This window comes from Carlito syrichta, unplaced genomic scaffold, assembly GCF_000164805.1.
Source record: "Carlito syrichta isolate Samal-C Ts95f unplaced genomic scaffold, Tarsius_syrichta-2.0.1 Scaffold301691, whole genome shotgun sequence".
NCBI classification, from domain to species: Eukaryota; Metazoa; Chordata; class Mammalia; order Primates; family Tarsiidae; genus Carlito; species Carlito syrichta.
In genome coordinates this window covers 284,134-310,883 of record NW_007245787.1, presented here as the reverse complement: position 1 = coordinate 310,883, position 26,750 = coordinate 284,134, and the positions used below count along the sequence as shown (strand labels likewise).

General features: G+C 38.7%; 1 protein-coding gene across 2 annotated transcripts in view; it reads left to right on the top strand.

Moving 5' to 3' along the window:
* The window catches only part of FBXL13 (F-box and leucine rich repeat protein 13), a 280,181-nt gene that overhangs the window by 75,155 nt on the left and 178,276 nt on the right, over window positions 1-26,750 (top strand). The gene's annotated exons all lie outside the window — the stretch shown is intronic.

Below are 26,750 nucleotides of genomic sequence, written 5' to 3'. Positions count from 1 at the left end.
CTAGAAGGACACCCACAGACTCAAAGTAAGAGGATGGGAAACAAACTTTCAGGCGAATGGATTACAAAAGAAAGAAGGACTAGCGATCTTAACTTCAGACAAAATACCCTTCAAGCTATTAAAAATAAAAAAAAAATACAGAAGGCCACTACATAATGATAAAAGGCTCAATCCATCAACAAGAAATATCTATCCTAAACATATATGCACCCAACATAGGTGCACCAACTTTCATAAAGAACTTCTAGGAAAACTAAAGAAAGATATTAACTCTAACACCATCATAACTGGAGACTTTAATACTCCACTCACAAGCCTAGACAGATCATCAGGACAAAAAATCAGCAAGGAGATCTAGAACCTCAATGTGACTTTGGACCAAATGGACTTAATTGATACCTACAGAACACTCCATCCAAAGACCACAGAATGTACATTCTACTCATCACCTCATGGAACATCGACCACGTAATTGGCCATAAATCAAGCATAAGCAAATTTAAAAGGACCGAAATTCTACCATGCACTTTCTTGGACCACAGTGAAATAAAAATAAACATTTACACCAAAAAGTTCCCCCAAAACCCACAAAGACATGGACACTAAACAGCATGATGCTAAACAACTCCTGGGTCAATGATGAAATCAAAACAGAGATCAAAAGATACCTGGAAACAAATGAAAATGAAGAAACATCTTACTAAAATCTCTGGGACGCCTTGAAAGCTGTAGTAAGAGGGGTATTTATATTCCTACAAACACACATGAAGAAAATGGAAGGAACACAAATTAACAACCTAACAAGCCACCTAAAGAAGCTGGAAAAGCAAGACCACGAAAACCCTAATTTCGGCAGAAGAATCCAGATCACCAAAATAAAAGCCCCAAATCCAGGACATAGAAGACAAAAAGATAATACAAAAAAGTGAATGAAACAAAAATCTGGTTCTTCGAAAGGATACACAAGATCGCTGGTCCCCTAGCTAGACTGACCAAGAAAAAATGAGAAAAAAACCAAATAAGCACAATCAGAAACACAAAAGATGAAGTCACATCTGACCCTGAAGAAATACAAAAGATCATTAGAGACTACTACATACACTTGTATGGAAACAAACTTGAAAACCTTAAGGAAATGGAGGACTTTCTGACATCACACAACCTACCTAGATTGGAACAGGAAGAAATTGATACCCTAAATAGACCAATAACAATCAAAGAAATAGACTATATAATAAGAAAACTTCCTACAAAAAAAGCCCTGGTCCAGATGGCTTTCCAGCAGAATTCTACAAGACATTTAAGGAGGAGCTGATACCAATCCTACTGAAGGTATTCCAGACGATTGAAAAAGATGGAACTCTCCCCAAATCATTTTATGAAGCCAACATCACATTTATACCCAAGCCAGGTAAAGATCCAACAAAGAAAGAGAACTACAGGCCAATATCTTTGATGAAAATAGACGCTAAAATTCTCAACAAGATCCTAGCAAACCGAATTCAGCAATACATCTCAAAAATCATCCATCATGACCAAGTAGACTTCATTTGGGATGCAAGGCTGGTTCAACATTCGTAAAACCGTAAATGTAATTAAATACATCAACAGATGTCAAAACAAAAACCACATGATTATATCATTAGATGCAGAAAAAGCTTTTGATAAAATCCAGCACCCCTTCTTGAAAAAAACCCTTGAACATCTAGGCATACAGGGAACATACCTCAAAATAGTAAAAGTTATCTACGAGAAACCCACAGCCAGCATACTCCTAAATGGACAAAAATTGGAACCATTTCCCCTGAAAACTGGAACAAGACAAGGATGCCCACTCTCACCCCTCCTGTTCAACATAGCATTGGAAGTCCTGGCTTGAGCAGTCAGAGAAGAGGAGGCAATCAGGGGTATCCAAATAGGAAAAGAGGAAGTCAAGTTATCTCTCTTTGCAGATGATATGATTGTGTGCCTTGAAAACCCAAGAGAATCTGTCAAAAAACCTCCTTACACTGATAAAGGCCTTTGGCAAAGTCTCAGGATACAAAATAAGTGTACAAAAGACAACAATTGCATTTCTCTACACCAATAATAAACAAACAGAAACCCAAATGAAAAATACAATTCCATTCACAATAGCCACAAAAAATATGAAGTACCTTGGCATCTTCCTAACCAGAGATGTGAAAGACCTTTACAATGAAAATTACAAAACACTGCTCAAAGAAATCAAGGATGACACAAACAAGTGGAAAAATATCCCATGCTCATGGATTGGACGAATCAACACTGTGAAGATGTCCATCTTACTTAAAGTAATCTACAGATTCAATGAAATACCCATCAAATTACCAGCAACATTCTTCTCAGACCTAGAAAAGACAACACAGGAATTCATATGGAAACACAAACATTGAAGAATAGCCAAAACAATCCTCAGCAAAAAAAAACAAAGCAGGTGGAATCACATTACCAGACTTCAAACTTTACTATGAAGCTACAATCATCAAAACAGCTTGGTATTGGTATAGGAACAGGCATATAGATCAATGGAATAGAATTGTGATTCCAGAAGCAAAACCTCAATTTCTCAACCAACTCATCTTTGACCAGGCCTCCACCACCTACCACTGGGGAGAGGAGAACCTATTCAGTAAATGGTGCTGGGAAAACTGGCTGACCACATGCAGAAGATTGAAACAGGACCCCTATCTATCCCCATGCACAGAGGTTAACTCCAAATGGATCTGAGACCTAAATGTAAAACCTCAAACCATAAGAACCTTAGAAAAGGGAAGGAAATACCCTCATGGAAATCGGAACTGGCATCCAATTCCTGAACAAAAACTGAAACCCACAGGTCACAAGAGAGAAGATAGACAAGTGGGACCTTATTAAACTGACAAGCTTCTACAAGGTCAAAGAAACCATCAAGAGAGCAGCGAGACAGCCTACAGACTGGGAAAAAGTATTTGCCAACATCAGGTCTGACAAAGGCTTAACATCCTGGATCTACAAGGAACTAAAACGTGCTGAAAAGGAAAAAACAAACAACCCCATTATAAAATGGGCCAAAGAGATGAACAGACACTTCACAAAAGAGGACATCTGAGCAGCCAACAAACACATGAAGAAATGTTCAACCTCACTAATCATCAGGGAGATGCAAATCAAAACCACACTGAGATACCACCTAACTCCAGTCAGAATGGCAATTATCAACAAATCAAAAAATAGCAGCTGCTGGAGAGGGTGTGGCGAAAAGGGAACACTTCTACACTGTTGGTGGGAGTGTAAACTAGTGCAACCTCTGTGGAAAGCAGTGTGGCGATTCCTAAAAGCTCTAAATATCAACCTCCCATATGACCCCGCAATCGCCCTACTGGGAATATGCCCTGAAGACCTCAAATCACTCTATAAAAAAGATACCTGCACACGTATGTTTATCGCAGTGTTTTTCACAATAGCAAGAAACTGGAAACAATCATGCTGCCCATTAAAAAAGGACTGGATTTTAAAAATGTGGTACATATACACGATGGAATACTACGCAGCCATGAAAAAGAACAAAATCATGAATTTCGCAGCAACCTGGATGGAACTAGAGTCTATAATACTGAGTGACCTCTCACAGAAACAAAGATCCGAGTATCACATGTTCTCACTCATATAATGGACCTTGAACATCCAATGTAATACTATAAGAAAATGACTGGTGGTACTGGAAAACTATGGGGGGTGAGGGAGATGGGATTAACAGTAGCAAATATCTGTCTGGGGATGGGGAAACACCTCTTATCAACAGGGTGTCTGAATGAAACGTAATTGTATACCTAACCCTTAACTGTACCCCACAAAACCATAATAAAAAATATTGATTATGAAAAAAAAAAACTGTTTTGAACAGTCTCTACCTGAGTGTTCCAAAGGCACAAGTCATTTCATCATTTCTGAAATAGAACTCATCATTTCCTTCCTCCAACCTTCTTTTTCTCCTATCTCCTACCCAACCCTCTCTCCTGTATTCTGTTTCTAAATGAGTGACACCATCACCTACTCAGTTGACTCAGCCAATGTTGGAAATTATGTTTGACTTATCTTTTTTATCCCCCAATGCATATTCCTTTTCTTTTTGGCTTGTAGTCTTGCTTTCTTTCTCCTCTCCATTTGCTTTGGCTCCCATTGTCTATCAGTGACAGTATTATCAAAGTTACTTAATTGGCCTTCAGCATCTACTCTTGACCTTGACCTCTGGCTCATTTTTTGCTTGACCACTAATGTTGTCTTTCTCACATCACATTTATTCATGTCACTTCCTGGACTCCCCAATGACTTTAACATGCTATGCAAGGTCTGTTTTAGCCCCTTATTGCCTCTTAGCTTCCTCCTCCATCATTGCCCCCACAGGAGCTCTTGGTTCTAGCCATGCTGTGTCACTCTCTGTTACTCAAGTGCAAGGGACCCTCTCTAGTCATATGCCTTTGCCCATCATGCCCTCCTGTGTAGGGACCTCTTCTCTTCTTTCTTGCCTCACTCACTTCTGCTTAGACTCAACTCAGATGTCATCTCTGCCAGAAAAACTACCTTTGGCCATCTGTCCTCTCCCATAGTCTTGATTAGTTACCCTTCTTCTGTGTTCCCACTAAGTGTTTTCCACTTAGACTACATGTGCTTTGAGGACAAAGACAGTGTCTCCCTGTTGAACTAACAACCTCTAGATGCTCAAAAAATGTTGATTGAATGAAAAATTATTTTTTTTCTTTCAGCTCCACCACTACAAACTTGATTTCCTTAAAGTCTTAGGAATTTTTTAATCATTAAATCTAATAGTCTATGCAACCTTTTCATCTTCCTTTTTCTTTCAGTAACATTTGATTATTCTTCTTTCTTGAATGCTCTTTTTTGGCTTCTATGGCATAACATTTTCTGCTTCTTTTCTCTGGAAATTATTTTCCTATCCTCATGATAAGTTTCTTGCTGTCCTTTTACTCCCCCCCCCCCAGCTATCTTGGTGGACCTCCAGATGTTGATCTTGGTCTGACCACACCTCCAGATGTTGACCATGGCCTTTCTCTCTTTGCTCTACAGTCTGACTAGGTTATGGCAGTCACAGCCAGGATTTCAACCACCACTCTATAATGTTAGTATTGATTTGGAATCATTATAGAGGTATTTCTAACTTCCCTACCATTTGGAAACTTTAACTTTTTAAATCTTGATGAATACAAGGCCAGTGGTACCTCTGATGTGCAGTAGTATTGGGAAAGTGAACTGGTTTTGGAAGTTAAATTTAATTTTTATTCAATTTGAATTTTAAATGCCAACAAGGCATTCAGTTAGAAGGTCCTAGAAGTATCTGAAAAGTAATAGAGTCACAGAATTCTACATATAGAGAAACTTTAGAGTTATGTGGTCCAGCTTCTTTCCCAAGACAAAATTATAGATATTCTTGAGGTTTTAGAGAACAATATAACAACACTCTCTTCCTCATTTGAGTTTGGATTCATTTGAGTAGACAGATGGAGATTGAAATATTATCTGATACAGCTGATAGGAGACTGTGGCTTATGATCAGTGACCAAGAGAGGTACTTCATTCTTTTATTCCTGAATCAGATGCACTCATCCCTCAGTCACTGCACAGCTGCTGAGAGCATACCAGGATGCATGCATCTTACATTCAGATTAGGGCAGGTGGAGCAGGAGTTGAGTTGCAGGTCTGGTTCCTTCTCCCACATTTCCCAATCAGGCATGTCCCGCCTCTTCTCCAGGGATGGAGAGAGAAGCCCAGAGTGCAACTGAAGTGTTTTCAGGTGGAGATATGAGACCAAGAGAATGAAGCATCTCCATTAACAGTAATGTTTATCCAGCATCTGGTTTAGTGTCTAGTGCTTTCTGTCCTGGAGAGTCTGTTGACTTTGGGATGCATTCTGTTTCAAAAAGATTAAATAATTAAAAAGTTGTTCCTCACATCAAAGCAGAGAAGGTTGCCTCCCTGGTATTTTTTGTCCTTAGTTCCTTCTGCTGCATCCACAAGGAATAAAGCCAATTTGTCTATTATTCAAGCATAGCTATCACTGTATTTTCTAGTTCTTTAGTGATTACTCTTCTTAGTTCACTCAATTGTTTGTTCTTCTGTGATAATTTCAACCTTCCCTGTTCCCACCCTTGCCACTCTCTTGGCTGTCATCTGCTAAGAATTCCCTATGTAGGTCCTCATATAATGAGTTGGGCCATGTTTTCTCCCTCACTCTGAGTAGTCCCACCCTCTGAAGGGCAGGGAGCTCTCCAGATAATAGCTTGCCTGGATCTTTTCATACCCTTATTGAAAGCTCCCTCCTTATCCTGGTTCTGGGGTTTCCCTTTAAGTAGCAATGTGAGAGAAAACTACATAAAAACAATGTGAATATGTTGGATCAGAATCAGTGGGAAAAGCAGCAATCCAGGGGGTCTCTTGAGCACCCAGGTTGAAATTAATTTTTTAATGTGGAAAGCACTTTCTGTGATGTAGAGACACCCAGATCACTTAATGCTCTGCACCAGATATGGTATCCTCATAGCCTGAGGATTTTCTTGTGATGCTGTTTGCAACAAGAAGGAATTCTTTGCCAGAGCAATCAGGAGTGGAGAATGCACCGTGCTGAGACATTTAACTGCAGGATCTGATTCCCACTATGTTCTCGGCTACCAATACTATTACTGTTGTGGTTAAAAGAATGTATAGCATTGTACATTTCTACTCTCTTCCCCTTTGCTTTGTTTTTCTCTTTTCTCTGCAATTTGGCTGATCTGTTTAAGTTTTTCTGTATTTTCTAGTTTATCTTCTATTTTTGTTACTAATCTTTGTGCCCCTCTGTTTCTTTTATACATGGCTTTCTCCTCCAATTAGTACTTCACACTCAGCTGTATCTAGAACTAGAAATAAATACTTCAGGTGTGATCTGATTAGTGCAGCATCCAGGGAAAGTATCAACGCTCCTAAAGTAGACATTCATGTAGCCTATTCTTATCCCACATGGAAACTGTGGTAGCTAGACTTACGATTAACTTGCAATAGATAGTGAAAACTTTATGGCTGTATGGACCTTTCTGTGATCTGACATGAATTGTACCTTCTTCAGCATGAAATCTTTCTGGAAACTCAGTCTCAGTGACAATACCCCCGCACAGTTTTTTGTCACCTCTTTGACCATTCTTTTTAAGACTCCTTTAGGGATAAATGTCCCATTGACTTCTTATATGATGGTGCTTGTAAGGACTCTGTCATCACGTCTCTGTTCTTCTCACTCCACCCTCAATCTCTGGGTGATTCAGATACATGCTTTAGGCTGTATACTGTTTACTCATGGCTCCCAAACTATATATCTCCATCCAGCTTTCTCTTCTGAGACCCAAGCCATTATGTCAATGTCTTTTAGGTTAACTCTACTTGAACGGTTCACTGCATCTACCACCTAGCATGTCCAACTTAAAAACATAACTTCTTTGCCTCTCTTATGGGAATACTACCACTCCACTGTATTTATGGCCTTTTTTGGTAAATGCCATCATCACTTATCTTCCATATTAGAACTGTGGGAGTCACCCTAGACTTCTCCTTTTCTTTTTATTCTCCACATTCAGTTAGCGATTAGCAAATGATACTCATTCAAGATGCATTTTCACACAGGAATAAACGTCAAGTGGGATTCATATTATTTCAAATTTTGTCATATGTGAGGCTAATATTTATATTGCACTATTTTAAATCTACATAATTTAAATTTGTGTAAAAATACCATCTATACTACCCTAAGAATTATGCTAAGATTTTCTCTGTAAGTCATATTATGCAATCATCCCCAAATCTTTGTGAATTCGGTAATTTTTTCTATTTAGTAAATGAAGGAAATGATGCTTTAGGAAGTGGGTCAAATCACAGTGGTAGGGTTGAGTTTGGCCTACAGTATAAGCCCTTTCTGCTTTGTAGAGCATGTGAATATTCCCTAATATTTGAATGAAAATAAACGTCCTTTACAACATGTCCATGTACTGCATATTCCCACCCATTTAACCAGTAAATTTTATCTGAATCAACAAATTCAGTTCTAATATCCTCCTGACTTCTGTTCCTTGGTTAGATAAGAGTGTTAGAGGTATCTCACAGCCCAAGTGTCCAAGAAGAGCACTGAACTGGAGTCTACACTGGCAGCTGTGACTGTGCTCACTGCCCACATGGACTCAGTCACTTGAAGGCAGGAGACTCCACAGTTTCTGAGCCCAACTTGGGCACAAGGAGCACGGCCCTAAGTTAGGTCTCTTGATGGTCAGCTGCCATGACTTTCTGATGGCACCCGTTAGAGAGCCTGTCCCATCTTAGAAAGGTCTGCATGGGAATATCACACTGGTGTCTACCTTAAGCATCCATTCCTTCCCTAAGTCTCAGGAACCCTTCCAACCTCTCCAACCTCACACACCAACAGTACTTTTCCACAGATTGATCCAACTCTTCTCTCAATGGCAGAGTATTTTTCGGAAGCTCGTTTTGGCTTAAGATGGGTGACAATTTCTGCTTTTGGTCCTGCCATGAAGATGCCATGAGAGAACTCAAATATTACACACAAGCCTTAATGTCTTCTGATTTCGTCTGGCCTCCTACAGTAAAGAGAGAAAAACAAAAATGAATGTTTCAATAGATTATTCACCAAGTGCTATAATGTCTCCTACTAAATGTATTTCTGGGGACATTGTGCCACGTGCCAGGGATGTGGAGTATGGAATAGTGTTCATTGTGTATCTCCTATGTCCTAGGCACTGTTCAGACATGCTCAACATGTGTTATCTTATTAATTTTCACCGTTTAGTAAGTTTGGTATTATACCCATTTTATGTTGAGAAGACAGAAGCTTGGGTCACAACAATTTCATGGTGAAATCAGCATTGTTTGAATTTTTCTTTTCCCCCAGTACATGATAATGCCTATCCTTGAGCTTGTGTTGAACTAAAATGAAGTCTTTATCTGAACTGCTGGCCAGCTGTTCTACCTTATGTCATTGCTGTTCTCAACCCAAGCACAACAATTTCTGTTATTCCTGTTCAGTCTTTATCTTTTTGATTCAATATTCAGTGAGTCAGCTATGTCTTCCAACTGTGTGGAATTCACTGATCTGATAAACCTAATGCTTACAAGTCTTATCCATGTTGAAAAAAATGTTGAACACAAATACCATCCACTTCCCCTTTCTAGAGTGCTTTCTGCTGCCCTGGATTTGTGATGTGCCTCTCTGGGTTTGTTTTTTTTTGTTATCCACTGTTTGTACCTTCCCATGCAATCTTGTATTGTGTGGAATGTGGGATGGTTTGTTTGCTGGTGAAGCAGGTTCGGGGTAGAATGAGGGGCAGACTGTCCTATAACTGGATGTGGTAGGGCATGGTCTTCAGATAATATGGCTATAATCCAGGAGGTCAAGCAGCTACAGCCTGGCCAGGTGGTGAGCACAGAAAAATTCCAACCTGGTGGGAGACCTGCAGGTAGGTAGAGTACAGTGATGTGAGTATGGGAGCTGTTAAAATGTGGTGATCTTGGTGAGAGGCAGGTGATCAGGAATTGGGTGATCAGGTGTCAAGCAGTGAGGGTCTACCTGTGGGACTAAGGGAGAGAGAGAGCACCAGCACAAGCAATTCAGGGTTCAAATCCAGTAGGGTTGCCAGAATTAGCAAATAAAAATACAAGATGCCCAATTAAATTTGGACTTCAGGTAAACAAAGTTGTTGTTGTTTGTTACTATATGTATGTCCTGTGAAATATGTGGCACATACTTGAACTAAAAATTTGATATCAGTAATTTAAATTTAATTGAGCATTCTGTATTTTCTGTGACAAGAACTGGAAAATGGTGTGGAGTTAGATGCTTACATCTTTAAACTAAGATAATAATTGGCACATAACACAGTTCTTCTAAGAATTAAAATAAAATGCCCAGCACACAAGAAGTATACACCAAATGTAAAGTCCCTTTCTACCTCCACACAATCTTTTATTCCCTTCTTATTGGAAGTACAGCTTTTAAAAAATAAATTAGGTAATAATAATTGACTAGTAAATAAATAATAAATGAAACACGACATAAGCCGTGAGAATGACTAAACTGTCTTTGAGCTGCAACATCAGGCTTTTTCTGCCTTTGGATTGATATTTAGATGAGAACTATACCATAGGCTCTCTTGGGTCTCTAGTTTGCCATCTGAGAAGATCTTGAATTTTTTATCCTCCATTATTGTATGAGCCAGTTTCTTAAAGTAAACTAACTCTCTCTCCTCTCTCTCTGTCTCTCTCGCTCGCTTGCTCTCTCTCCCTCTCCCGCTCTGTCTCCATTTCTGTTTCTACCTGTTTCTACCTGTCAGTATCAATGACAGAGAGATAGATTGGTACATATAGATGTATATCCTATTGGTTCTGTTTCTCTGGAGAAACCAGACTAATACAGATTTTGACCAAGAGAAGTTCTAGAAGAACAGAATTTTAAGGATGGGCTTTTGAATTGGTTCTAGTGTTTTTAGAATTGACTCTAATGTGATTAGATTTAAAGATGTGACTGATTCTATTTTTAGTACTAAAGAGAGAACTGATAGTTCATGGCATGGTCTGGCAATAGAGATATGTAAAATATTCAACCACTTATAAGAAGCAAGGAGTTGGGTTATTAGGCCAATGATATTTTGAACATTTTTGGAAATCTAATGAATATAATGAGATTGGCTGGTTGCTCCTAATGTCACTGGACAAACTGTTGGGAGAAAAAAAAAATGAGCTCCTAGAGTCAAATTCCTAGCTCAAGCACTGCATAAGTCTTGTGAAATAAAGAAAAGAAAAAGTAAGAAAACGTTCCTGTGAAAGGCTAAATTTCTTTAAGCTAAGTCAGGTATTTTCCCCTGGTATCTCTGCCCAGTGACTCCCAGATGTGCCTTGGGGAAAATACTGATCTCCTATAGCTGCAGGGCTGAGAATGCTGAAAGTCAGATACAGAATCTCTTTCTGAAACTGGCTGAGTTACATACATGTTAAACTCCCAGTTTCACAGGATGTCTTTTAAAGTGAAGGCATTTACTGGGAAAGAATGTAAATTGGGATGAGGATGTGTGTGAAGACTTTGATGAAACTGGGGACATTGAACCTCAGAATTCTGATAACTTTTTTGCTATTGGAAGAGGCCTCCCTACCCTTAGTGGAATGGCCTCCCCACACTCAGTGATAGTGATCTCTCCACTTCACTCTGAGGTGATTAACCCTGCATTACATGAGGAAACTGTAAAGACCTTCTAGGGAGGGAGGTAGCTGACAAGTAAGATAATGCTGATTTTCCTCTGGACTCACTCCTACCATTCCTCTTTGCTTCTAGACTTATGATAACCAAAGTCTCAGCAAGCCCATAAGGGTGAGGGACAAAGTATGACCCATGAGAATGTATGTGGCACTCTGAAAGAACTGCTTGAGTTTTCTAACTTATATAGACAGAAATCTGGGAAACAAATGTGGGAATGGATATTGGGCGTGTGAGATATTGGTGGAAAGAAAATAAAGTTGGGTAAGGCCCAATTTATTGGCATGGGCTCACTAAACAGATTTTATATTTCAGCTCAGGGAGTTAGAAAGGATTCTGTCAGTTTATTTGGTTGATTGGGCCACAGTGAGCAAATTAGAAATGTAGGACTTGTCTTGGTATAATGTAGAGGAGAGGATTCAAAGGCTTAGGGAGATTGGAATGTTAAAACAAATTTGCTGTTTAAGACCTGCTCACCCACCCTGGCAGAATCCAGAAGACACCCTTTCACCACTACTGTGAAAAATTTGTAAGAGAAGCCCTGGCATCTTTGAAGAGCTTTGTTACAGTACAAAACTCCTAAGTTAGACACACTTTATGCAGCACAGAATTATTTGACCATGTACACCAACAAATAAAAATAGGTAGACCTCCTTAGGAGCCATATAGCATTTAGTTTACAAATGCTTTCACTTTTGCACTGGCAAGTTCATTCTGCAAAGACTAAATTTTAAAGTTGCTCAGTCAAGCTAAATAAGGGGTTCCTATCAGGTCAAGATACCTATATTTCTTTTTATGGAAGAGGGGATTCATCCGGGATTTGAAGGGATACTTATATTTTTTTACGCTTGTGAAAAAAGGAAAAGAAAAAGTGAGAAAAACGTTCCTGTGAAAAGCTAGTTTTCTTTAAGCTAATTCAGGTATTTTCCCCTAGTACCTCTTCCCAGTGACTGACTAGGTGACCTGTTAGTGAGTTCTGTAACCAGGAGACCATCCCTCAAAGTTGGAGAAAAGGAAAACATTCCTTTTTCTTAATGGAAAACAAATATAATTAAAAAATGAGACCAGGCGTGGTGGCAAAAGTCTGCAATCCCAGAACTTTGAGAGACTGAGGTAAGAGAATTGCCTGAGCTCATGGGTTCGAGACCAGCCTGGCAACTTGGTGAGACCTCATCACTACAATAAATAGAAAAATTACCCGGATATGGTAGCATGTGCCTGTAGTTTCAGCTGCTTGGAAGGCTGACATGGAAGGGTGGAAGCCCAGTGGGTCAATGCTGGAGTGGCTGTGAGCATGCCACTGCACTCCAGCCTGGGTGATGGAGTGAGACTCCAACTTAAAAAAAAAAAAAAAAGAAAATTCAAGTTTGTTCCATTATTCACAAAGTTCCAAAGTCTATATTAATAGAATCTTCTGGTAGGCCTGGTGCTCTGCCCAAGACCAAAAGAATGATGGTGAGAGAACTAGGATCCCTGCTTCCGAAAGCCATTAGGTGGGGCTGAGCAAAGTTTGCAAGGGATGTGAGTAATGGATCAGGGAAGGGTGTTAGAGTCTAAGCAAAGTGAAAAGATTGTCTTCTTAGGAGGACTTCCCAGTACAGATGTCTGTGTTTCAGTGGGTGAAGGCGGGTATCCACCCAAGGTGAGAGAAAGGGACATAGCATGAAATGTAGGAGCACAAACAGCATAAGGACACTGGTCTTATGCTGAGACCAAGCAAATGGAAAAGTGATCTAAACAGGGAATGGGAACCCCAGGAAGGTTGGGGGTGAAACTTAGTGGTATGAGAAGTGAATTGACTTGTAGGATGAGAGACTGGCCCATGTGGAATGTCAAAAGAAGAGGGAGGAGAGTGAGTGTGCCATTTGCACAGGAAAGGTGGTCAGGCAATGGGAAACTGGGAGCCAGGTTTCTTGTTCTAAAAAGTATTTACAAGTATAAAAAGGAAGAACACTAGAATGAACTCTGTGGTGTTAGGGTTTGGGGTATTGGTGGGAAGTATTAAAAGACAAAATTGCAACAAATTTTGTTTAAAGATCTAATTGATTATATTTGCAAATTCTAGAATTGTGCAATACCTTATTCTTATAAAATATAAGTGTTCCAATGAGCTTAGCAAAGATGGTTGGCTTTATAGACAGAAAAAGGCTGATGAAAGCATTGTTTCAAAGTTACTTTCCTGGTATAGGTTAAAGCAGAGGGACTTCCTTATCATGCCAACTCAAATTGGCTTGTTCGGGGACTTTACTGTTCTCTTTCTCTCTCTCTCTCCTTTCTCAGAAGGTAAGACAAAACAACTTAGTTTCAGTTTAATAGTAAAGAAATTTTTTTTTTTTTTGAGTTGGAGTCTCACTCTGTTGCCCAGGTTGAAGTGCAGTGGCACACTGCTGGCCACCTCAGCCTCGACCTGCTGGGCTCAGGTAATCCTTTCGCCTCAACCTTCCAAGTAGCCAGAACTACAGGCGTGTAGTACCATGCCCAGCCAATTTTTTTGATTTATTGTAGACACAAGGTCTCACCATGTTGCCCAGGCTGGTCTCAAACCCGTGGACTCAGGCAATCCTCTCACCTTGGCCTCCCCAAATGCTGGGGTTATAGGCTTGAGCCACCACGCCTGGCCAGTGATGAAGAACTTCAGCATGAGTGACTCCATTTTGGTTTGTTCTGTTGAGCATACTGCAGGATCTCAGTCCAAACCGATGACTTCCTCTAAATTTTATTGAATGGAAGTCAAATTTTAAAAATATATATACAGCATTGCTTCTAATCAAGGAATTCTCAGCAAAAGAAATGCCTTAATGGGCCCATGCAACTGGAATTCACTGATCTTTACCACTTCCTTGAAGCACCTGATTCGAATGGTTAATTGGCCTTTTGAAGGCTCAGTTATAGTGCCAGTAACCTTGCAGGGCTAAGACAAGGTTCTCCAGAAGGCTGTATATCCAATATATGATTTTTATAGTTCAATATATAATTCTGTTTCTCCCATAGCCAAGATTCATGTGTCTAGGAATCAAGGGTTGGAAATGGGAGTGACACACTCACTATTACACCTGGAAATCCACTAGCATAAATTTTTATTTTTTTTTGAATGGGAGTCTCACTCTGTCGCCCAGATTGGAGTGCAGTGGACGCTCCCGGCCACCGCAGCCTCGACCTGCTGGGCTCTGGCGATCCTTCCGCCTCAGCCTTCCAAGTAGCCGGAATTACAGGCGCACGCTACCACGCCCGGCTGATTTTTTGATTTATTGTAGAGATGAGGTCTCGCTGCCCAGGTAAGTCTCGAACCCGTGGACTCAGGCAATCCACTCACCTCAGCCTCCCAAAGGCGCAGGATTACAGGCTGGGCCACCGAGTCCGGTTTACTAGCATAAATTTTGCTTTGGGTTTCCATGAGCTTATACTCAGGCCTATAGAGTTCTTAGTTCAAAAGGAGGCCTGAATAGAACAAAACACTTTATAAGAAAGAGAATTCTCTCTCTCTGCCTGATTGTCTTTGATCTGCCTTTGGAATCTGACTTGTATGAGAACTTACACCATGGACCCTCCTTGTTCTCAGGCTTTCAGACTTAGACTGGAACTATACTGTTGACTGTCTTGAGTCTCCAGTGTGCTGACTACTGAACTCTTGGGTCTCCAATGTGCTGACTACTGAATTCTTGGAGTTCTTAGCCTTCATAATCGTATGAACCAATTTATTATAGTGTGTGTGTGTGTGTGGGGTGTGTGTGTGTGTGTGTGTGTGTGTGTGTGTATGTGTGTGTGTTTGCGCACGTGCGCACTCGCGTGAATCATTGGTTTTGTTTCTCTGAAGAACCCAACCAATACAGGGACACAACGTAGGGAGGAGAGAACCAGGAGTGAAGAATTAGGGGAGAACCAAGATGGATAATGTGGCATCTTGGAAACTGGAAGAGTAATGTCAAAAAAAAAAAAAAAAAAAAAGAGGTTCACAGCAAATGGTTAATGTCACTGTCTTTTGGGGACAAAAGAAGGCCCAAAGAAAAAGTTCTTGAGTATACTTTCCAAAAGGGTAATATTTGTTAAATCTGACTAATATTTATGTACAATTATTTCTGTCATTTTCTGAGTGTTTCATGATAATTTTTGCTTTGCTTTTATTTTTATTTATGTTATTTTTGAGTTGATGTCTCACCCTGTAGGCCAGGCTGGAGTGCAGTGGCATGATCACAGGTCACTGTAGCTTCAACCTCCTGGGCTCAGGTGATTCTCCTGCCTCTGTCTCCCAAGAAGCTGGGACTACAGGTGTGTGCCGCCAAGTCTGGCTAATTTATTTTAATTTTTTGTAGAAATTAAGTCTCACTATGTTGTCCAGGTTGGTGTCAAACTCCTGGGCTCAAGCAATTCTCCTGTCTCTGCCTCCCAAAGTGCTGTGATTATAGGTGTGAGTAACTACATTCAGAATTTTTTTACTTTGTTTTAACCATAATTTTCAAAATTTATTTGGCCATATTTTCATTTTCTTTTATTATAAAATATTTTATATATATATATATATATATATATATATATATATATATATATATTTTTTTTTTTTTTTTTTTTTTTTTTTTTTTTTTTGAGTTGGAATCTCACTCTGTCGCCCAGACTGGAGTGCAGTGGCCGCTCCCGGCCACCGCAGACTTGACCTGCTGGGCTCCAGCGATCCTTCTGCCTCATCCTTCCAAGTAGCTGGAATTACAGGCATGCGCTACCACACCCAGCTGATTTTTTGATTTATTGTAGAGATGAGGTCTCGCTGCCCAGGCGGGTCTCGAACCCGCAGGTTCAGGCAATCCACTCACCTCAGCCTCCCAAAGCCTTTTTAATATTTTAAGGAAAACTTAGAAATATTGTCTATATATCCTTGGGTTCCAGTGTTTGAATGCTGGGCTCTAACCACCATGGGACCATGGGTCAGACCTATATAGACTCAGATATTCAAATTAATATTTTGACTTTTAATGGAATTTGGGATTCATAGTTGCTATAGACTGAATGTTTATGTCTCCCAAAACTCATACTTGAAACCTAATCCCCAAAGTGATGGTATTTAAAGGTGATGCCTTTGGGGGTGATTAAGTTATAAGGGCAAAGCTCTCATTAATGGGATTAGGATTAGTGCTCTAATGAAAGAGACCTCAGAGAACTTCCTTGCCCTCTCTACTATGTGTGGACACAGAGAGAAGATGACTGTGTATGAAGTAGCCGTCTTCTCTCTGTGGAATCTTGGTCTTGGGCCTCCACTCTCCAGAATTATGAGGAATAAACTCTTGTTGTTTCTAAGTTACTCATTCTATGGCATTTGGTTATAGCAGCCCAAATGGACTAAGATAATAATAGAATTCTCTTAAAGATACTATCTTCTAGAGAGAGTATGTCTTTTTTGAGAATAAGCCTAAATTAGGGGGAATTAAGACAAATGCGGAGTGGAAAACTTAGATATTAATTCATTGTTTTTTTTCTTTAGATGCCATATACATGAGAAGAAGCTAACATTAGCTAAGTAGAATATTTGTCATTTTATGCGTCAGCAATACTACATTAAACACAAGAATAACTTCTAAAAAATGTCCTAATTTGGATATGCAGATCAAGATAATTCCTAAGAATAGTCCAGGTGTTATATCAACATTTAAAATTTTAAGAGAGTAAACTTAAGTAGAAGTACAATTTAGTCATGTGAACAGATTGATGAATTATGAAGTGTTTTAATTTTGGAAGTTTTATTTCTAATGGGATATGGTTAAATTTCTCTAAGTGTTTGGAAGTGAAGGTGTTGTTATAGTTTTTGACGTTAGATGTTATGTGAAAAGTAATGGTTAGTTTAAACAAGGAACAGAAAATTCTCGACCTCATACTGGCCAAAGTTCCATTTTAATTTTATGTGAAAAGAATGACCTCGTTAAACAAATGACGTTTACTCTTGAATAAATTCAAGTAAAATTTTGCAGAGTTTTGACACAAATATCTCCTAGGAGAATTTGTCAGCAAAAGTGGATAAAACCATAATTATATACTGTCAAGTAGTTCATGGTTAGAAAATATCCAAGTTATCTTTATGAGTATTTGGAAAAATGTTCACAATAGAGTTTGTATGGTGCGGGTTGAATTTCATGCTAAAAGGAGTGTCATAAATAAATAGACTCATTCTATTCTAGGCAGGATTGCATCAGGTAAAAGCAACCTACCATTCTAGAATGGAGTTGTTTCTGTGGGAATTGTATAGGGAAACAAACTCTAAACGTAGAAAACTAGAGTAAGAATCCCAGGCTGGATAATTGTATGTTATAGACTGAATTGTGGTGTTCTTCTCTAAATTCATATGTTGAAGCCCTTTCCTTTAATGTGATGGTATTAGGAGATGAGGCCTTTGGGAGATAATTAGGTTAAGAAGAGGTCATGAAGGTGGTATCCTATTATGAGATTAATGCCCTTATAAAAAGTTAAAGCAGCATCACAGTTTCCTCTCTCTGTCATATGAGCACTTAGTGAGAGAGTGGCCATCTGCGAGTCAGTAAAAGGGCCTTCATCAAGAACTGAATCAGCTGATGCCTTGACCTTGACCTTCCCAGTCTCCAGAACTCTGAGAGATAAGTGTCTACCATTTAAGCCTCTCAGTCTATGGTATTTTGTTATAGCGGCCTGAAGTAACTAACACAGGTTGTAACCTATCGTGTGTAATTTTTTAAAATGTGTCTGGAGTGCAGTGGCATGATCATGGCTCACTGCAGCCTCAACCTCCTAGGTTCAGACAATCCTCCTGCCTCAGCCTTCCAAATAGCTGAACTATAGGTGTGTGCTATCTCATTTGGCAATTCTTTTTATTTGTGTTTTTTGTAGAGATGAGGTCTTGCTATGTTGCCCAGGCTGGTCTCGAACTCCTGGCCTCAAGCGATTCTTCTGTCTTGGTCTTTCAAAGGTGTGTAATGTTATCTCTCTGTTCTTCAGTTTTCTGATTTGTATAATGGGGATAAAATTGATGTGAGCCATAATGTTTGTCAATGAGCCTACTCATTCTAAAAATGACTGAACCAATGGCAAACACTCATGAGTAAACAGTCAATGGTGGAATGGACCCAAGAGGTTTGCTCTAATATTTAAAAACACTTATAACCAAGCCACCCAACAGTGACCTAAATCACTAGTGAATATGCTTAAATGTATTCACCTTCTAACAGAACTCTTATTTTTAATCTCAGAGAATTGTGAAAACTGGCCCTTCTAAGGTAAATGCAGTGTTACCAAAAAGATCTTCTGGGGAATTTTCATTACTTGTGCCTAAGTTTGATTCAGTGTATTTGTTCCAGTGACATAGGTGGTCCTTAGGAGAGGGATGACAAGAAAGGAATAGGATGAAGAATTTGGCTTGTGCTAAGGGATCTTGCAGATACCTTAGACCTAGCAGGGTAAGTCTTGGAAGAGTTGCCAAACTGGACCTATCATGGGATTTCTGAGGATAGGGATGGTCCACAGCAGGGTTGGCAAACTACAAACTGTGAGCCAAATCTGGATATACACACCTCACCTGTTTTTGTATGGACAGCAAACAAAGAATGGTTTTTACATTTTTTAATGTTAAAACAAATACTGTTCACCTTTTGGAGCAAACACTTGCTCAAAGTGTTGAGGACATTACGTCTTGGTCTACAAAGTTTAAAACATTTACAATCTGGCTCTTTTCAGGTAAACTTTGTTAACCCCTGGTCTAGAGTCAATAATCTAGAAATACAGGTTAGTGGGTAAGCCAGGAAATCAGAGTTGGTGAAAACAAGGAATCAAGCAAGTATCAATGTGAGCTCTGTTCTGGGGCCAAGGGCTTTTGTTCCTCACTTTGATGACCTTGGGCAGTGGACTGGTAAGAAGGTTGCTGCATAACAGTTAATCCTTCTGTTCTTCCTTACTGGCAGAACCTTGACTGGCTCAGGAATCCAATCTCCATGAGCTACAGGGGAGGGTTTTTCTACTTGCAGTCCCTCCTATCTATCTAGCTGTATAATATTAAAATGCGACTTCCTACCAATACCCTAATTCCAAGCTAACACCACAGGTTTCATTCTAGTCTTCTTCCTTTTCATACTTGTAAATACGTTCTGGAACAAGAAACCTGGCTCCCAGTTTCCTTATATTTTACTTACTTGATCTACGCTCCCATAGGTACCAATATACTCCTGCCTGGCCACCTTTCCTGTGCAAATGACAACCTTACCCTCTTCCCTCTCCTTTTGACATTCCATACATGCCAGTCCCTTAGTCAATTCACTTCTCACACCATTTAAGCTTCACTCCCAACCCCCAGTGTGACTATCTGCTTTATCACCTTCCTTGGGTCCTCCCACTCCTTGTTTAGAACACTTTTCCATTTGCTTGGGCTTTGACCCTGATGTCAGACCAGCCTCCTTGTGCTATTTGTGCTCCCACATTTTATGCCGTGTCCCTTTCTCCCACCTTGGGTGGATGCCTGCCTCCCCCCACTGAAACTCAGGCATCTGTACTTGGAAGCCCTCCGAAGAAGACAGTCTCGTCACTTTGTTTGGGCTCTGACACCTTTCTCTGCTCCACTACCCCTCGCAGATGCTTACTTTGGCTTTAGGAAGGGCAGGGATCCAGGTTTTCCCACCATCATTCTTTTGGTCCTTGGCAGAGGACCAAACCTATCTGAAGATTCTTATACCGGCTTTGGCACCATGGCATAATGGACCAAACTTGAATTTTCATTAAAAAATTTTTATTTGTTTTTCATTAAGAAAAAGGCCTGTTTTCCTTTTCTCCAACTTTGAGGGATGGTCTCCTGGTTACGAAACTCTCTAACAGGCCACCTACTCAGTCACTGGGCAGAGATCCCAGGGGAAAATACCTGACTTAGCTTAAAGAAAACCAGCCTTTCACAGAAACATTTTTCTCACTTTTTCTTTTCCTTATTTCACAAGCCTAAAGAAATATAGATATCATGACCTGATGAGAACTCCTTATTCAGCTTGACTGAACAACTTTAACATTTATCGTTACAGAATAACCTTTTCAGCACACATGTGAAGGCATCTGTAAGTTAGTAAATCAGCTAAGTGTAATTAAATAAATTTAGGTATATAGTTGCTAAGGATATCTTTCTATTGTTATTTGTGGGCACATAATTCTGTGATGCATAAATTGTGTCAAATTTACAAGATTCATACTGTGACTTCTTTTCCCCACTAGTGCCAATAGTGTCTGGACTTATCTTTGTTTGTTTTAAACTCTATTTACAGCAAGAACTCTCACATGAAACACATTACTATCCAGACAATCTAACAAATAAGTAGGGAGTGCTGGTATTACCAGAGAATAGATTTAGTTTTCATGAAGTTCTTTTCTTTGAGACCTGGCTTGTCATAGAGACAAAAGAATTACAAAATCTTAAAATGATAGAGTCTTCAGGCTGAAGGAGACTTAGAGTTCATGTTTTCCAACAGTCTCCACCCGGAGGAGTGGTGAATCTCCTCTGGAATATATCCGTTTCTCCGTCAGTGTCAGTAGACAAGATCTCTTCCTGGTCAGCCAACTCCATTTTAGCTCTTTCTTCATCCTTCTCCTTGTCCTTGTGTAGAATATGTGTGCTGACACTCCCAGTACCAATCTAACCCCTCAGGGTGTTAGAGAATTGGTTTAGTTCTCACCACAATCATTGTGAATTCTTTTATTTGAGAGCTGGCTTGTTTTGGAGAGCAGAAAATTGTAGCATAGAGTCTTCATGCTAGAAGTGACTAGAGGTCTTTCTTTACCTAAAGCTGAAATCTGTCAGTTATTGATTTCCTCCCAGGGATCCTCCTAGTTCTATAATGTTAGGTCAAAATGAAAATATCTGCTGTGCTCTGGTGCTTACATTTATTGCCGACATTTTACAATCTCCCCATCCCAAGAGCCGTCCTTCTTCCAAGAGTGTCACTCAATTCCACATGAGTCTGGGGGAGTGGGGAGTGGGCAGGAGGTTTGAAAAAAATCTCAGACTCTAGGCAGACTCTTCTTGTAGCCACTTCTATCCTCAACTGGGATCATATGCCACCAGGACACATTTCTGCTCCTCCAGGGCAGAGTGGCTTTCTTGCACTTACTGATATCTTTTCCTTTTATTCTCCCCCTACTGGAGGTGCAAAGCTTCTTTGTCTTTGTTCTCTTTGTTGAACCCCTCCATTTCCTTCATGATATGTGCATTCGTTCCCCTTTCTCACCTTACACTTTGTTCGTGGACCACTAGAAGATCCAAATTTCCCCAGAACATGGTGGGTGCTGATACATATGGAACAGGACTGAGTAGCCCCATATTTCATACTTATATAGACCCTCAGTGGTATACAATTTTCTTTAAACCACTTGGTCTTCTCACATCTTGCCAGTTTTTTTGAGTAAGGATATCTTGTACCGAATAACCATGCAGTGAATGGAGCTTAATTAGGAATTCATAGTCCCTTGCCTTGATAGTCTTCCCAGGTTGCCATGTTGGACTTGTGTTCCATGTGGACTTATTTTCTTAGTTTTTCCAAGTGGAATTGCATATGGGTTTTTTTCCTATAATTAATATCTTGTTAGAATTAACAGTTGAGAATAACATAGTCATATAACATGAAAAAAATACACTCTTTAAACTTAACATTAAAAATTACACAATAGCAACACAATTGGGAGTCTAGTTTTAACTCTCTGGCCATGAATCACAAAATTTTAGGTATAGAAGAGAACTTTAGAGATTATCTCATCAAAAGCCCTCATTTTGCTGATAAGGAAACAGAGAAGGTAGGTAACTCTACTAGGTTGATTAGTGTCCTCCCTAAAAATCTCATGTCCACCCAGAATGGCAGAATGTGACCCTATTTGGAAATAGAACTTTTGCAGGAGCAGTTAGTTGTGTTCAGTCTGAATTAGGATGGGCTAGAAATCCAGTGACTGGTGTCTTTTTAAGAGAAAAGAGAGGATGGACAGACAGATAAGCACAGGAGGGAAGACCATGTGATGACAAAGTCACAGGTTGGAGTGATGTAGCTATAAGCTAAGGAATGCAAAGGAATGCCAGCAGCCACCAGATGCTAGGGAGATACAAGGAAGGATGCCTCTGAAGTTCCCTCCTGGGGCCTTCAGAGGGTGCACCACCCTCCGAACACTTTGGTTTCAGACTTCTAGCTTCCAGAACTGAGAAAATAAATTTCTATCTTTTTAAGTCACCCAGTTTGTAATAATTTGTGTTTGTAGCCCTAGGAAATGAATAAACAGCAGCCTTCCAAGGATTGGAGGTGATTTTGGAATAAAAACCAAGTGAATAAAGGCTCAGCCTATCACAAGAGCTGTGCTCTTGTTTCTCCTGTCTGCTTCATGTGTATTGAGGAGACTTACAGGTGTCCTCTTCAGGGACTTTATATCTCAATTAGTTGTGTTACAGTTTGCTGCCCTTGGAGTTTTGCTTCCATCTTACTCTAAGTTGTTCTTATACAACTCTTAAATAAGTCATTCGTTCTATCTCCTGTACTCTCAGAAAATTGGCCCCGCTTTTCTGTGCTGCCACTATTTTTTTTTTTTTTAGGTTGCTTTTACTTCTCTGAACATATATAGGACGAATTATAACACTTCCTCTGTCTTCAAACATCCTCTGAAAGTACAGTACAGGTACAAAACTAGAAGGACGGTATTGAGGCTACCCTGAATCCACCATAATACCTTTCCAAGGCTTCTTGTCCATTTCAAGGACTGATTTAATTGTTGGTAGGACTTCTTGTAATACATCTCTCCAAGGGCCAGATAAGCCCTAATATCTCCAGCTTTTATGAGCTAGAGATGTCTCTGAGGTCCTGGGAACCCTTTTATACTTAGAATGTAAATAAATAAGGATCTTTCTGGTACCTGGGCTAATCCAGGCTGTATTAATTTGACCTTGAGGAGATAAGAGAAATTTTATTATCCTTTTGGATCATAGTGATTAACTAGACAAATGACTACATACCTAATCTTGTGATTTTATCTGTCATCATGATTGTTGATTTCTCCTTTATGGGTATGTTATTAGATATTTACACATTTAGGATCATTATATATCTCTAGTGAATTGTTTCCTTTAATTGTTATGCAGTCAGCCTCTTTATCAGATAATCTTCAAAAATCCACCTAAAATACAATATGAAACAAATGAACACAAGTGAAAGAAAAGCTGATAACCATCATTCTACTCTACTTCTATGAATTCAACTTTTTAAAAAGTCACATATAAGTGAGATTGTGGTATTTATCTTTCTGTGTCCTGTAGAGTAGATAGTAAATGTTTTCTTCAGATAAGGATAGATAATTATGTGAGTTGATGGATTTGTTAATTAACCATTCCACACTGTAAGCATATATCAAAACATCACATTGTACCCCACAAATATATCACAATTATTATTTATCAATTAAAAAAGAAAATAAAGAAAATAAAGCTGATAGCTATATTCCTACCAGAGGAAAGATATTAAAGCACAAAGCATTATTAGGGAAAATTTTTGTCTTCTAACCAGTGAATTTTGTTAAATTTATTGTGACTATTGATACACTTGGATTTGTCTTTCTTATTTTATTGTATGCTATTTATTATCTTCTTTATATACTTTTTTCTCCTGCTTTTATTGACTAAGTTTTTGAAACCAGGTGTCTGAGCCTTAAAATGTATTTTAAAACTTTTTTCCCCCTCTATTTTTTAGTCTTTAGATTTAGCCTTGAAACATGTTTTAGAAATTTTTTTCTCCAATTAGCTACTAGATACTCTCATGTACTACGCATGCTTATCTAACCACATGCTTGCTTAGAAACTCCAGGTGCTAATCTTAAAACAGCCTGACCAAGGACCCTCCCACTTGGGAGGAATCACAAGATGATTAATCCATAACCAGAATGCAGCTGAGACAATACCAACCAAACCTCTGAGAGGACCACCACCCAAGATAAGCGATTAGAACAAGACTTTTGTACCTGTGCAACTCCCGCATATTTTCCACACCAACTTTCCCTTTTTAAACCCTTGTACTCAGCCTAAAGATCTGAATTGGTCTGTTTGAGGCATGACCATGGCCTTTTATCCATCTGCCAGCTTTTGGAATAAAGTCACTTTCCTTTCACCTACCCTTGTCTCTCAAGTTTGGCTTTGAGCAGTGGGTGGCCAAACTTGCTTTCAGTTACATTTTAAGACCTACTCCCCGTTTTTTTCTACTTTCATGTTGTAGAAAATACCCATTATATTTCCATTATTTTATTAGTTACTCATAAACATTTTTAATGTGTGTGTTTATTAATAAGGCCCAAAGTAAATTAATATCAATATTTTCTTCCTGAATAATAATCAACATTTTGAACACTAACTCTGATTACTCTCTCCAGTCTTAGAGTTATTATTGTTATCTTGTGTTTTTGTTCCACCTTCTTTTTGTCTCCCCACACATTAGTAATCATTATACAGTTTTATAAGATTAGTGACTTTACTTACATATTTAGTAGATTTTTTGCCCATTAATACTACCAGCATTTCACTCCTTTCTTCTGATGTCAGTGTTCTTTAGAAGTTCCCTTGTAAATGGTCTGTGGAGGCAAATTATCTCAGTCTTTGTCTTAAAGTGTCTTTTAAAATTTTTTTGTTCTTTAAGAAACAAAGATCTTACCATGTCCCAGAATGGCCTCAAACTTTTGAGCTCAAGTGATCCTCCTACCTCAGCTTCTCAAATAGCTGAAACTACAGGTACACTACCGTGATTGGCAGAAATGTCTTTCCTCGATGCTCATTCTTGAGTTGTTATTTACTTGCATATCTGAAATTGATAGTTATTTTGTATTGACTTCTTCCTTATGTTGTTGTTGTCTAAGCGACATTATTTGGTAGGTAATCTATGTCCAGTTGCCTCTAAGATTTTCCTTTGCTTTTGATCTTTTGCAATTTGACTATAATGCCATTGGTAACTTTTCATTTTCCTGCTTGGAACTTCTTTGCTTCTTTAATCTGAAAATTGTTGGCTTTTATCAGTTCAAGAACACTTTAGTCTGTGGTATTTTAAAATTTTGCTTTGATTTCATTCTCTTCATTCCCTCCTGGAAATTCCATGTTGGACCTTTTAATGTTACATATTGTGTCTGTTAACATTCTTAACCTTCTTACATTTTTGATATTTTCCATCTCTTTATCTCTCTACATCTGTAATTTCTTCAGATACACATTCCAGTTTGTTGATTCTCTTTTCAGCAGAATCCCATCTATTTAATTCACCACTGAGTTTTTAACTTCAACTTTTATATTTTTAAAATTTTCATGAATTTTGTATTATTCTACAAATCTGCCCAGTTCTTTTTTGACAACATCATTCTCAAGAGTTTTATTTTTTTGTCTTTATCACTTTAAAGGTTTTATAATCACTTTAAAGATTTTATAATCACTATCTGACAATTTTGTTAATGAAGTTATTATTTCTATTGGTTCTTGTTTTAGTTTCTTTTCCTCATGTATTTTGTAATTTTTGATTGGGAGATCATTTTGGGAGGGCTTATTCTATGGGAATCCTATAATGCTTGACTTGAATATGTGTCTCTTTAGAGAGAATGATATTTATTTCTACAAAATGTTCTATAGTTATTACTAACTTGGAATTTCTTTGTATGTTAGTATATCAAATTCAGTTTCAAAAATAAATTCAAATTATATCCCATACATGATTAAAATTCAGATGTCAGCACACACAATATTTGGTCTTTGGTTACAAATTCCTTGGGGGATTTTTTGTTTCATCCCAGGATGGGTACCTTCATTTTATTTTGCCAATAGGTAGACTTCTTTCTAACTCTTTTACAATCCTGGATTTTCTCTCTTTGTCTTTCTGACTTAGTTACAATTATAGTCATGCATTGCTTAATGATAGGGATAAGTTCTGAGAAGTGTGTTAAGTGATTTCATTCTTGTGTGAACATGATAGAGTATATTTACACAACCTAGATGGTATAGCCTACTACATACCTCAGCTATATGGTGTATCCCATTGTTTCTAGGGTACAAACCTGTACAACATGTTATTGTACTGAATACTGTAGGCTATTATAACACAATGGTATTTATATATGTAAACATACCCAAGCATAAAAAAGGTGTAGTAAAAATATGTTATAAAAGACTAAAAAAAGGTGCATCTGTATAGGGCACTCACCATGAATGGAGCTTGCAAGACTAGAAGTTGCTCTGGGTGAATCAGTGAGTGAAAAGTGAGTCAAGTGAAAGCCTAGGACATTACTGTAGACTTCATAAACACTGTAAACTTAGGTTACACTAAATTTATTTAAAAATTAAGTAATTATGCTATATGTTACAATGGCTACTATGTCACTAGACAATAGAAATTTTTCAGCTCCATTATAATCTTATGGACCACCAGCATATATGAAGTCTGTCATTGACTAAGACATCGTTATATGGAGCATGACTATA